Here is a 15362-nt window from a genome sequence, read left to right on the forward strand (position 1 = left end):
TTCACCTGTCCTGTTCAGTCCATTTACATGACAAAGCGATCATTATGTCTGGAAGACACAAATCATCACATAACAGCACAGCTGTAAGCTGGCGGAATTATTCCCAACTGACGATGTTATTCTTTCTGTTTCCACTTACTGTTCAGACAGCTATATTAGGGAGAAACTGCTTTCTGGAAGGAATGGATCTCCAAACGAATCTCCGCAATTAACTACAATCCCTTGGAGACGCGTGGTGCCAGCGACGGCTCTGCTGTTGGAAACCCCCCTTGCTCACTTCACACGACTAGCAGCGAGTAGCATTAGTGATCCGAAGGAAGACCCGTGATAAACCTTGCTCTGTGTTTAAGCATCGCGACAACCTCGTACATTAGTATCATAGCGACATTTTGCAAATTGCCGCAATTTATCAAAAGCACCACCACCTCCGTTCTATTTCGGCTTTGCATAGTTAACCAGGTGAGTGTGAATTTGAATGGTCTCACGGTCCGATGTACATATGCACATGTGTCCTCTTGGCTTTCCTCATGTTGGCGTTTTAAAGGACCTCACTGTTTCGAACAAGTTTTGTGCTTCAGAAGGATAATACTCCGTTTCTCTCAGGGAATTGTTGTGCCATCCGAATAAATATTGCGTCCGAGGATTTAGTGCTGTAGTTTCTGGAGTGCCGTTTGTCAACTCCTAGATTTGGCCCAAGATATTCAGTAAGTATATTGTTCTCGTGCCATATATCTGGGACTGTCCACAGCTCTTTTCATGAACTTTCGCTGTGTGTTTTGTTTGCTTATCCGGAAAACATTTATGCCGTTAAAGGTGCCTTATATTTTCTGGAAATCCATCTAGTTCATATTGTGCTATTCATTAATATATGCATAGGATTTTCTGTAACACAAGTGGAATATTTCGTGTAATTTATGCATAAGCAACTTTTTTATAGATTGTTTTGGAGAAGAATTATATGTTAATCTATAACTCTCTGTGAGGCACTTTTCTGCGTAATTTATTCGTCTAAATTTATCTACTAACATTTTTCCTCAATTTGTTTTCTTTATTTGGAATTTTGTTTTTATAAATATAATTTAAATTTCTTACCTTGAATTTTATTATCAGATAGCAATCTCATACTTATCCATGCATGTGCTTAATTGCTTTCATTTATTCTTTCACATTGACATATGTTTATATTTATATATTTATGTATAAGTCATATCTTTAGAATATAATTACATTTATAATATATAAGTAGTTTCATATGTAGGCAAAGCATATGTATACATATGTAATTATAGAAGAGAAAGATAATTTAAATTATGTAAATAACTCCTTCACAAAATAAATTATCAGTGCTGTGTAAGCATTAATGAGAAGGGTAAAGCATAACTCACGAAAAGTAAATAACGTAACGTATTAGTATGAGAAGTAAGTTTAATTATTAAACATTAGGATAACTTACGGTAATCTGAAAAAAAAATCGCTGCTAATTAAAGTTATGAACTAAACAAGTATGTCAGCTGAACAAATCAGAGCATATAATTTGAATTGGCATATTTTAAAATTAAATTTAGGCGGCTTGTAAGATTTAATATTCTCAATTTGGAAACACGTACTGGTATAACTTATTTAGCATAAGCTATGTAATTGATTAAGAAAATGGTCGTAGAATTTTCTTTTAAATATAAATGCAGTGGGATATGACTAAGCTCAATTAACATCGGAACTAAAAGAAATTGCTTAAGTCATCAAAATTCCTTTAGTTCTATTTTGTTTCAGTCTCTTAATATGTAAATTGTTTGATTAATCAACATATTTCAAGTAGCATTTCTATTTTTAAACATTCCTAGTCTAATTTTCTCTTTATGTCACATGGAAAATTTAATTAATTTTTGTAATTAAACGTAATTAATAGTTATTATAAAAGTAAAGAACTGCTGCGAATATGTACCTGAAATTAAAAAGAAATATGATAGAAATAAGTTACGTAAGAAGTTGCGTTTATAATTTATAAAAATCTAAAGTAAAAGCCGTAAGAATGTGGAAACATTAGCAAGGAAGATACTAGCTTTAAATTGCTGAAGTAAGCTACATTTATTTCAGTGCATAAATATCTTATTCGTAAATAAATTATTTACATCGCATATAAAATTAAATACGTGTATCATGTATGTAATGAGTGCATAAAAGTAAATAATTTGTCCATTGATTAAAATATTAAAAGCATGATTTTAATAGTGTTCTTAAAACAAAGCATATAAAGAATATCGTTGTAATTCGTTCTAAATTAAAAAGCTATCCATTTTAAGAATGCTAATAGAAAAAGAGATTCTAAAAGCTGTTGATAGTTTAAATTATTATTATTATTATTATTTATTTTTTAAACATTTATCTGTAACCAGAAACTTGATATTCAGCCACAGTCCTAAATGATGTGTCCTAAATAATGAGCCACAATCCTGATTTTTAACAGAAAAATTCAGCTTGACAATCAAAATCAAGATACAATTGACGCCCAACCGGGATTGTGGTAGCGATACTGAATACCGTAGCGAAGAACCCGGGTTCGAATCACAGAGAAGGCATGGCTGTTTGTAAATGTGTAGTGTCTGTGCGCATAGGGGCACTCTAAATATGAGGCTAGCCGAAAGTCCACTCGAGAAGTGGCTGGTAGGGGAAGAGGAGTATGAGACCCTCGGACCCGTCCCCCGAGGTGCTGTCTCTGGCCCATTTGATGCCTTGCCACGATGACTGTCGTGGGCTTTGTCAGACAAGTAAGACTGGTAACAACAATAAGATAGAAATAATCCGAGATTTTATTTTCAATACAATAAATTGTGACGAAAATAGACAAATGTTTAATATTGATCGGCATCATAACAATTAAGATTTATTTGAATATAAGATTAATATAAGCATGCATCATTAAACCTATAACGGAAGTAACACTACTCTTCACATTATTTTGGATATTTTTTTAAATCTTCGTTTAATTAATCATTAAGACATTCAAAAATTACATTACGTGGGCATACATATAATTTAAATACAATTTTAAAAAATGTAATTTAAACGTAATTTTAAATTTCCCACTTCGTAATACTCTTTACAATACTGGAAACAAAGATTGTCTCAATACCATCCTGATCGGTGTCATTGCGAAGAATACCATGAAGCCGAAGGATGCTTCAATTAATCTTTTGTTCAACTCTCTCCCTTTTAACGTAACCTCATTTAGATTTGTAAACAAAACACTCCCGAAAAAATTCAAGGGTCATGCCCGAACTTCTTGTTACTATTCCCTATAAGCCATTTCTTTTCCGTTGTTCAAATACTTGTCCTTCATCTATGAATGAGATCTGTGTTAAACTGAACACAAGACGGGGAGCTGGGGTTAGCCTTCACGCCCTCTAAAAGCAGGGTCCAGATGTTTTAAGATCGAAACGACAATGCGTGTTTCTTACAATCTCCCTCTTCTCAGGCGTGCAGACCTCTTCTGGTATGCCAGCAGAGATTATTTTCCTTCTCTTCTGAGGTATAGCTGACGTTAATGTGAATTTTCCAAATAATTTCGACTTACATCTGTCTGAGGTAGGAGGGACTAGTTTGGAAAAGGTGTTAAATATGCAGTTCTTTCTTTGAGCAGGAAATCTGATAAAATGCCATTTATATTAACAAAATGCTCATGCACCGTAACGAAGAGCATGACTTCTGTTTTATCCAACGATGACAAAGTATAAAGGATATTTCTATGTGTAGCACGAAACAAAAGTAATTTCTTCTTTGAAAGACTTCCATGAAAGCTAGAGGTTAAATAGTCATCGGGGGTTTTGTCATCGAACGAAATTACCTATATTTTAAAATTCAGTAAATTCATATCAAGGTAAAGTTATTTCATTACTGTTTCGTTTTAAATAAGACAAAGCACAAAAATGTTTCCAAACTTTACGTTCTGAAGTGGAGATGTAAATCAACAATTTTATAAAAACTACTGATCTAAGGTTTAAAATCCTGATCAGAACTGGTGATTCTTTACAGAGTGTTTCCCTTGGCCTCAAACAGCATTCCCATTTATGAAACTTTTATAGGAATGATTACCACAAAGTACCATGCAGCCACATCGGTACTTGCATTGAAATGGTCGAGAAACTTGAAAACTCGTTGAAATGGACCTGTAGAGACCAGTTACTAAGACCAGTTCAGAATGTTTTGTTTCTTGCTATGGATAAGTCTAGTAAATGCGACATTGTTGCACTGAAAATCTTTATTATGTGTTTCATGATTACCCTTGTTCGTCTGTTGAAAGGAAAATATGATCATATGATAATGCATTTAAAAAAAATAATTTTTTTAAGAAGCTTTTATCCACTTACGTAAAAGATACTGTTTAACATAAATTTAAACTAATAAATTAAATTATATAGCTTGATTATATGAATATGTCCGTAAAGATTTGATAAGTAACTTTTAGACTGCTGTCATAATCTTATAAACTCCAATCAATCATGTACAAGACATTAGGCCATCAGTTATGGTAAAATAAATGCCGTTGCAGTTTGAATCGTAACATAATAAATGGTATTCGCAGTGTCTGTGTACGTCGTGGTTTTGTAACTATTTTTCAAAAGAATTCTTTATGTATCTTATCTAGTGTGCCTTTTCTGACCGTATAAGTTTTAATAAAGTACGTTGCTTCAAAAAAAGATTTCGAATATTACATCATCTTATTTTATATATCACTATCTTCTTTTCCAAATTTCATTTTAAAAATGTGTTTCGTTTCTCATTTTTAATGTCGACTATCAAAAATTTAAAAATATTTACTAATTTTGTAGCTGAAAACACGACATTTTTTGTTGCTGTTATTTAATTTTGAAGTTATTTTTTATTTGATTGCTTGAGTAGCTGAAGATAAATTTATCATTTTAAAAATAATAATAAAACTTTTATTTATATTTGTTGCTGGAAGATTTAAAAAACACATTATTTTCTAATGCAGTTAATTTTTAGAAGAATGCTTCATTTCTATTTGAGCTTTTTTTAAAAAAAAAAAAAAGCTTGCATTTGAAAATCTGACTGTCCAAAGGCGGAAACCTGAGTGTTTATTCTACAGAAAAAAGAGTAAATTTCATAATATATTATTAATTAATTCATTTTGCCTAGCGTGCATGTCTTTACAATAAAGGAAAAATGCTCACGAAAGAATTATTAATAACCAAATAAATTTTAAAAAAACCTTCTTGTACAAAGTGCGGTTATTATCAAATGAAAAGAGCTTTATAAATTCGTATTTAAAAAAATTGACGACAGGTACGAAATCTTCATTACGAACTTAGAAAAATAAGGTTCCACAGCGGTTGCAAAAAGGAATTAAAGCAAGACTCTTAGACGTGAGAGTTCGTGTTACAAAGATATGCAGCAGAATTTAGCGCCAAATTCTTTGACATTAAGGCTTTTGTAATGCGTTACCACGTTGGAGTAAATCAAAATAACTGCCGAGAACTGTTGTTGTAACTGGCATAACAAATCAAAGTAACGCCCGTTAATTTGAGCCACATTTGGCGATAAAGCGCCTTTTTATTGATATGATGCGTCTATTACGAAAAACAAACGGCGCTTTGTGAAGAAATAAGAAACAGAAATTGTAATTCTTGTTAATTGCTTCATTCAGAGTTAGCAAATACTGCACCTCTTGCTGACACAGTGAAGTCTTACAACTGGTTTATTTATTTTTTTAGTATTGTAAAAAATGAAATGCAAAGACTTTGGCGAAGAATAGAAGAAAAAAATTAAGGGATTTCCTTGTCGATATGGTAAACCTGCGAAACTGAATAAATCTAGACTTTGATCTTCTTAAATACTTGGTTATTAAAAGCGGTAAAAAAATGAAAGAAGAATTCAGGAACTATGATCATTTTTTGGAGGAATGTAATATTGCAGCAGGTGATCAGAGTTATGGAAAAAGGCAAAAAATTCTTTAACGCTGCAACATTAAATTCTTTCCCTTCTCTCAGTAAGAGTGAACTATCTGATTTCTCTATCTTTTTTTTTAATGTTATAATTTTTTATGCTATCTCATGTTACTTATATTTTGCTAAAACTTTTAAGAGGTATTGGAAAATACCTTGCATTAATTATCTGGTAACCATTTATATAAAATCATTGCTCTTTGAAGATTCTGATATTATGTTTTATATTATTAGAAAATATTCAACAGTATGGGCTAAAGTAAATCGAGGAATGTTTTAATTGTTCAGTGTACAAAACTTTGAAATCAGGGATGTGAAATAGTCTTTTAGTAGCAAAAACAAAACCTTCGATGTAATTTAGAACAGTTTGTTTTCAGTGGAATGTGAGATTTCCTTTTACACAAGGCTATAGGTTAATGTCTGTGTTTGTGAGAGTAAAACGATTAAAACGTTTAATCTTTTCAGTAAATTGACAGAAGATTAGAAAAGCTGTCCACAATCACATCTTCGTCCGATATGTAAATCCTATCTTCCATCCTAGTCATATCTTATTCCATTTTCCAGTTTCGATGCAGTTATTGTTTTTATAATTAGGTTAATTATTGTTTTGTCTTTTTGTAATTCTATTTTTGTATTTTTTCCTTGCTCCAATCCAAAGTTGGATATCTTTGATGCAAAGGGGCAAGCGATGTATAAACATGTGCTTTTGTAATAAAACAAATCTTCCATTCCATGTGGTTTAATGCCTTCTATATGCCTTGGCTCCAACCACCAGTCATGCCATTTAGCTTTGGTCTTCTGCAGGATGAGCAAAATTACTAGCATACTTAAAGCCATTCTCCATTTTTTAAAGCCAACAAGTGGATAGTGGGTAGGCAGATCGCCCTTGAGTGCTTTGCCATATTTAAAATAAACCAAACCAAACTCAAACCTCTTAGTGGGCTTCTTGTCCTTTGGAGTCTTTCTGCTGGACAACCATGTCAGCTTCTACATGGTTGAAAATGGTTAAAATGAGAGAAATAAAGATAATAGCGTCGCCGGAGTCGTGTAAGAAAAGCCAGTATTGGTATACAGATGGAAAACAACACTGAAAGCCATATACGCCAGCCTAGCCTGAAAAGAATATTGCTGATGCTGGTTATATTTTATTAAAATTATCTTAGCATGAGTTGGTATGCTTTTGCTATGCATAATTTTAACCATCTTCTTCTAAAGTAGCTACACGATAGGACTTGAAACTCACTACTAATAGTACAAGCCAGATGCCTTATGTCTTTCCCTGTCATAACAGCTCTTTACAGCCAGCACAGTAATGCTAGAGGACTATGCCTGTATCGTTCTATGGTCCTGTGTAGTTACTCCTCTTTTGTCCTGTTCTGTATAAAATGCTGCCTGGGGAAGTCATGGTGATATTTCTGGTCTTGTTTAGAAATACCAGTCAAAATATATTAAACTGAACGAAGATTTTTCGCACGCTTTTAATGAATGTCAGTAAGCCTATTTTCACAATATATGGCAAGCATTTGTTTCTTGTTGTGGCAGGTAACTAATATCATAGCACTAAGTCATTAGTCTTCTGTTGGATTAACACCATTGTCCTAGTTTATTTTTGTACTGAATGCTTATTGAATTTTGGCAATGACATGTTTGAACAAGAATGAAATTGTGAGTTTAAAATCTAGAATCCACAGAAAGTTGTACGTTGTTTCAAATGAAATTCAAACAACTCTGAATTTGCATAAAATACCCAAATCCATTATGGTCTTCTGGTAGATCTACTTAGTAATTTCATACTTAATGCAAAACACGTTTTTTTCTTATGAATATTGATGCCTCTAAATATGACGCAATTCAGATCTTTTCAACAACGACCTTATGACACGTTACAGATATCGAACTTTCTTTCATGCTGCAAATTAGATTGAAGCTCCTATCAAGACGGTTACACCTCCTTATGGTGACATATTTAACATTTTAGTTAACTTCTGCTTCGCATTGTACCTTAACATAGCAATAGGAATCTCGCCTTGTTGGACTTCGTTATAATTACACTAACGCAAGCCCTTATTATGGGTGCCCGGCAAAAGAAGGCAATTTTATAGCTTTTTATATTTCCGTAATTGCAGAGCGTTATAATGTGATCTCTGCAAATCATGGAAAAGATTTGTAAATTACATAAACTAAAAAAAATATGTAAAGAATTGCTTTATTTGTGTGAAATAATTATTTCTGGGAATTTTTAATTTATTTTACTTTATTACCTTCAGTATACTAGTTTTAGATCTAGGTCAAAAATTATGTTACCAGAAATCTATTGTATTTTATTATTACTGGTTACTACTGCCAATATTGTTTTATGACAGCCTTTGCAAATGATCAGTTGTGCTGGTAAAGACTGTTTATTGGTAAAATCCTTTTTAAAATTAAGCTTGAGATTGTGTAAAGTTATAAAATCTATAAAGCAATTCTTAATTTTCATTTTATTTATCACACAAATATTTATATAACATATATGTTTGAGCATTTATCGGAAAATATTTTTGAAGTACATAATATACCTGGTAAGGTATTTTTATATTAACTTAAAAAAGAATATGCTTTTTGTATACGTTTGTTTTATATATAGGTTGAAGAAGACACAACTTGGAAGTTTAAATGCTAATGCTGGGAGCAAGTTCTTTTTTGGGGTTACTTAACGATGTGACCCCTCAAAGTAACTTCTCTGTTTTCATGAATAAATCATGTCTGGTATGTTATCAGTCTCTTTTTACCTTCCAGCTAGCATCGCTGTTTAATTCTAATAGGATGCAATCGGTTTTCAGAGTTTTAGCTGACTTGGAATAATCTAAAGAGAGCAGTTTGATATGCCAAGGATCGTTTAACGGCGATTTTGATTCGCTTTATATAAAATCGTCATTCGTCATTCTTGTTGAGGAAAAAAACACCATATATGCATTTTAAGGTTTCATTTTTATAACTGTTTTCCCTTTAAGTAAAATTAGACAATTTTTATCATACAGAAAACATTTTTATGTGTAGCGGATCATTTAGTGAGACATCATTTCGATCGGATGAGGAAGATTTTTAAAGTTATTATTTTGTGATTTCGCGCTTAAATTTTATTTATTAAAAACTTTTCACAACAACGCTTTGCTTTATAAACGTAACACATGTAACTTTATTTGTTCTTTTTTGGTCATTAAATAACTACATTACGGGAACAGTGTAAAATCCATTATTTTTATTATTTAGTGTTACATTAGAGGAGAAAAAAAAAGGTGTGGCTTTGTGAGAGTAGAGTTCGTTTTATTATTTTTAAAGGTAATGTAACGGATCGGCTGATCTTCTTTTTCATTTACCTAGCTTGTTTTACTGTAAATAAAATGTAGATTTACTGTAATCAAATTATAATAAAACTATATTTTTCGGAAATGGAGGCTTGAATTAAATGTAGAAATAATATAGTACGTTTTTTTCCATTCCATCTAAACTATATAAGCTTATTACTCATTTTAAAGTTTGCAAAGGAGAACGGAACAAACTTATTAAGGAGGGAAGAAAAATGTATCGTATTTTAAGCGTTTTTTACTTCCTTCTACGAAATGTAATCGAGAAAAATTTCGAGTACCATATTTCAATGAAAATATCCATTTTGACCGTTGCCAGATTCATTTTGACTTTTTTTCGTCTCTACGTCATTTACGTCACGTACGTCGTTTTGACGTCTGTACTTGCTGACAGAGGACTTCCCCCACCCCTAAATGGATTGTAAAAAAGATTTTAAATGGATTCAAAATTGATTTTTTTTCGTGACACCTGTATTGTACGTATGTATAAATGTATTTCGCAAAACTCAAAAACGATTAGCCGTAGAACGTTGAAATGTAATATATGGGACTGTTATAACATCTAGCTATGCACCTCCCTTTTTATTGCAATCGGCAGTACCAAATGTATATATATATATAAAGAAATGTATGACTATGAGTAATTTAAAAAACCGAAAGCTAATTTTTTATTAGAAAAGGTATTTATATATCATTTCCGAGGAAAAGAAAGTTAATTAAAGCTATGAATTATGAGAAAAAATTTTAGTAAGTATACAAAGTTATCTAGATTTCTACTGTAGTAAAAGATATTTAAAATCTGTATAGAAAAATCCTTTAACCGTAAAAATTCCAAATTTTAAATTCAAAATCCAAAGTACTGAGAAAGTAGCTATTGTCATTGATAGGAGATTAATTGACCTTTCAAGGGGAACAAAGCAATTGACATTTAATTAACAATAACCAAATTAAGTGAAAGTGTTTCGTCTTTTCTTTCAAATAAAAATAAAATTAGTTATTTTGTTAGAGCTGGATCGTAAACTAAGAACATTGCTCAATTATTAGAAAGATATTATTCTACTTAAGCCAAAACATTTTTATCATAAACAAAATCTAAAGTAAAAATGAGTAAGAAAGTCTTCTTAATTTAAAGTATTCGTTAAGAACTGAATTAGACGAGATCCTTATTTCAGAAAACATATTTCCCGACACTTTCATAGTATTGTAAAAACGATAAAAAATATAAATATTGTCGATATTTGTACAAATTATTGTATATAAAAGAAAACATTAATAGAAAAATGCATAAACGAATATATTACTGTAGATTAAAACATCTAATATATATATATATATATATATATATATACACCTACCCTTATCTGGCCTAAAAATCTTTACAAGACCTTTATTTTCGCAATCATTGGTCCTAATCACACATTTCCAACTACTTAAGTTTTTAAATTCATGCTTGGGCAATGACCAATTTAAAAAAAATAATATTTTTTGGACAAATAATGAAATCTAGCTTTTAAGGGTTCCTGGTTCCTATACTCATATTTAGAAAGTCTTTTAATCATTATGAAAAAATAAAAATACAAGAAATTTGCTGCCGTGTGACAAAAACTAAGCGGGATATTTAATTTCAAAATTTGTATTTTTTATATCATTTTCAACTTGCCTTGAGGGATCGGTTAATCAAGCTAGAAAAATTCGAAGAAATCAGTTTAAATGAAGTGCAGCAAAAAATGTGTATATTTTAATAGGCCTTACAAGGAAGTAATATAGAGTGCACATCTGATTTTTTATCGTAAATTGAAACGTTTCATTTAACTCACTTGAATAGTTTTTAATACAGAAAATCTTCGTATACAAAAATATTTAAACATGATCAGCACCTGACTGAGACCATGCTTATGACTATTATTTTTTACATACTTCATTTAAAAATATGAATGGTGACCATTGCTTATTCTTCAATGAAAGCAACGATACCAGTAAGCTTACTTAAAGTAACATCTCAACCATGCAATTAAAATTAGCTAATGCAGACTTAAATATAAAATTCGACGTCCACAATTTAAGCGGTTCATATTTGCCTACATCAAGCTTGTCTAACAAGACGTAAAGAAAGTCTATAACTGACATTAATGCCAGGATTAATACTACGAAATAAAACATTAGAAACTACGTAGTTCTTTTTTAAGGTATAATCCTCTGAATAGCATAAGCTACGTAGAATTTTTTGTGCTAATCTTCACATGTCGATTGAAGGGATTACACTGAACATTTCGTAGACTTCAGCTCAAAATATTTTTGGTCCTTAAAAGCGGGAAAAAATGGATGAGCTTAACTTTTTTCTTTAACAATGTTATTTTTATGATTTTTGCTTTCATGCAATTAATTAATATGCTCAGTGATTCATTAAAGATTTAAACTCATGTACAAATTAAAAAATGCATCATTTTTCATTGACTTCTATTATCAACTACTCAAATTTTACTTTTTTTTAAATCTGTTTCTAAAATTAGTGAAAAAAAACATTTTTCAGTAGAACGAAATGTTTCTTTCACTTTAAAAGCAAAATAGCACAGCTTCGTTCGTATGAATTTCTAATATCGGAAACTCCAGTTACTCGAATTACTGGAGTAATTCGGGAATCTCTTCCAGTCCATAAGAAATTAAACTTGTTGTGCATTTATTTACGTGTTTTTAATTTTTTAAATTTATGTTACATAAGAAGACAATGCAGTGCGTACATTTAACAAGCTTGTAAATTAATTTAGATGATTTAATTACAAACTCCAAGTGTAATAATGATATAATTAAAATTGTATCATATTATTTCTATTATGTTACATTCATGAAAATAATGTCCGAGTTTAGTTTTAGTGGAATAGAGATTAGTTATGTCTATCCAACTAAATATAGATATAAGTTATATGTTTTGTTTTATGCATAGCTATATATATATATTAATTTCCTTTTATTGTCTTTAGAGGGGCAAAAAGAAAATTTATCAATTGAATTCATTTATGGCAAATAATCTGAGATTTTGTAGATCAGCAAGAATAATTTTCATTAAGTACTTTAATAATATAAAAAATTATTGCTTTCTCTCTTGCGTGCTCTCGGGGTGTAAGTGGTAGCTAGTCCGAGCAGCAGTTGGTAGATCCGCGATTGGAATCCTGGAAAGGGCTTGGTTATCCAAAAGTTCTAAAGATTCTCTGCATTTGCGCCCAACTAAAATGTCCTTTAAGTGGATACTGGGGAGTGAGCAGGCTTGAGGAAAAGATGATAAGGAATTGCCATCCTTCCCCAAGCGTGCTTGCTCACTTGGTGTAACTTGTAACACTTAGTTATCAATTGGAAATTCCGTGGTTTGAATCCTAATGAGAACATAGTTGATTTATCGCGTTTTCCTGCTGCTGAGAATCTAATAACTCTACAGATATACAATAAAATCAGCTTTTAATATCTAATTTTAATTCAAAAATATAATTATATTGGTTATCCATATGATCAATTAAAAATGATAAAAGCTGAAATAACATCAATTAGTAGCATTAACTTTTGGAGTTTTAAATTAAACTTGTGTAGTAATACCTCAGCTTAATAGCTACGCAAGCTTTATAATAACCGAACCGTAAAAGCCACGGCTTGTGGAAATGTAGTCCGAGCGTCCTGTAAGATTAAAATATGTAAATTCAAAGTAACTCAAACCTAAATACTTCGCGAAGCAAATGTGGTTAGCGAAGCTAAACCTGCGCCATTCAGAAGCTAAAGCTGAGCCATCTATGATAGAGCCATTTTGAAGCAGGAAGTTGCAACAGATTAACGATATCTGCCAGAGGTTTCTTTCCCAAAGTCAAGAACTTTGTCTTGATATACATTAATTCATTTTCATTCTGCTGGGAGTGGACGAAAGTAGAAGTGATAGGTGGTACAGGCAATAAGAAGATAACTCGGTTAATTAGAACGAAACCCTCCAAAGGTTATTTAAAATTTTCTGCTTTTGAGTATTAAGACTTTTTAAGCGTCGAATACATTTCGAAGTATTATTGAGTTTTTCAATTATATCTCATACCTTCCATGTTAGTAGTGTTTGATCAGTATCTAGATTCGAGAAGAGGTCTCCAGATATCAGAGCTGCCTCAAAGTATACTATAATTTCCCACAAACCTGTTTGTTTCTGTTATAAACAAGAAATTTAATGTTGGAGGCTCCCAGAAGATACGACTGTACTCTGATCTTTGATAACTCCAAGTTATGTAGTTTCAAATCTTTGAGTGCTATTGATTCAATTTTCATTATTTAAAATTTTTCGAAAGAGTATCGCTTTATATCTTTTGTTGAAATCCTTTCATCAATACCTGGAAGCTTCAGTGAGTGATATATAGATTCCCAGCCGTCAAATCCATTTCTCCTTTACCTTGCTGCTTATTTATTCTTTTTTGTGATGTTGAGATCTCACCGCAACGAAATAAGATTCAAAGTTTTAACTCTTTCTCTCTCTCCTTTCATTTTTTGGTATCTTATCCGGTTACATCGCCGCCATTAATGAACCAAGAAACTTTTTTCGAGGGGGAGTTACAGTAGCAAAAAGAACTGTGGGCAAATGGCCAATTTTATGGTCCCCCGCGCATTTATGCCCCGGATTCCCTCTCCCTTAACTTTCTAAATTCTCTTTTCTCACAGCGCTGGCACGCGCGTTCATAAAAAACCCATTTGCAAGCGTTGAATGCGGATATCCGCGCGCGGATGAGAAAAGATTCCGCATTTTTATTATCCGCGACGAGCCTTAGGCTTAAACCACTTATCCGCACATCATAAATTCTAATAATCTTAGCGTCAAATGTCTTTCCTCTTGTGGAACACAATTACCTCAACTGGAGTGGTCCAGGTCCTTGTTGCACTTACTTATATAAAGAAGGGAGGGAAAGAAATAGGGAATGAAAAGTCAGATTTCCCTAGCCTTTTATTTCACTTTATTTTTAAAATATTAAAATTGCAATTCTCCGTATTTCGTGAGTAACTTAATTTGTAGTTTTATTTTATTATTATTATCACTTTATACAAAGTTTTGTTTGTTTGTTTCTCGGCACAGTGCTTTTGTTGAAGATGCAAGAAATGGAAAGAAATAATTTCGGGAAGGGTGAATTTTAAAGCTGCTTCTTCTTTCTTAGAAGAATTTTATGCGGTTTTATTTCGTAATTTACCCATTTAAATAACTTATTATACAATTATTAAGTTTTGGTGTCAGTTTAAAAACGTGTATTCGCTACTGCTTCATTTCAGGAAAATAGCTCAAAGCGGCCTAAATTGGTGGATCGGTTGGATTGTACAGTAATATCCTTATCATGAAATTTAAAATTAATTAAAGTGTGTTATCCGTATTCATTTTATGTAATTATTAAAAGCTCAAAATGGTATTATAGTATGTGTTCTTTTAATGATAAAAAATATCGTTAATCAATTTTTCTTTTTCATAAAGATTCATGCAATTTTGTCCAAACTTTTTATTGATCAGTTTTAATTTCTTTTACTTCTTATTCCTGAATTTTTTCCTTCCTATAACTTGAGAGAATTTTATTGCTATTTTAATGGATATTTTATATTGTATTCATTCTCTATTTTTACTCTCACGTGTATCATATATGTCAGTATTTTAGGATGTATTTTAACGAATCGGTTTGATAAATAATTCTTTGCATCGTTTTCAGATTAGCACATATCCATATGGGTATCTTGTTGTTTGTCTTTATTCGTATAGTGATCATGTTAGCAACTTGTATTTCATATAACCCTTTATCATATAGTAAATACCTCTTGTGGATGAGTGTTTTCATCCAAAATTTAAAAGCTGCAACTTCCGGAAATTGGAGATATATAGGCAATAAAACATTCTGACTTGAGTTTGAGAATACCGATTTAATCTATTTTTTATATGCTGTTTCGGGCCCACTGGCGGCCAAGCGGTAAAGTCACTGAGCACCAGTATTTTAGTCCGAGATGTGTAATGTATATGTTACGGTGAAACACCGAAATCTGGAGAATGTCGACTTTCACCGGTGAA

The 15362-nt window shown here is 31.6% G+C and overlaps 1 protein-coding gene across 5 annotated transcripts in view; it reads left to right on the forward strand.

Annotated features, from left to right (window-relative positions):
* The window catches only part of LOC118188260 (irregular chiasm C-roughest protein-like), an 824083-nt gene that overhangs the window by 594637 nt on the left and 214084 nt on the right, over positions 1-15362 (forward strand). The window contains exon 1 of one of the 5 annotated variants that reach the window (XM_035358670.2): positions 531-704. The exons of the other annotated variants lie outside the window; for them this stretch is intronic. The gene's annotated coding sequence lies outside the window, so the exon portion shown is untranslated. Of the gene's footprint in view, positions 1-530; positions 705-15362 lie in introns of those variants that run through there. 5 annotated transcript variants of the gene reach the window in all.

Source organism: Stegodyphus dumicola, chromosome 1 (genome assembly GCF_044657685.1).
Source record: "Stegodyphus dumicola isolate Sdum_Otavi_A_Nest chromosome 1, ASM4465768v1".
Taxonomy (NCBI): domain Eukaryota; kingdom Metazoa; phylum Arthropoda; class Arachnida; order Araneae; family Eresidae; genus Stegodyphus; species Stegodyphus dumicola.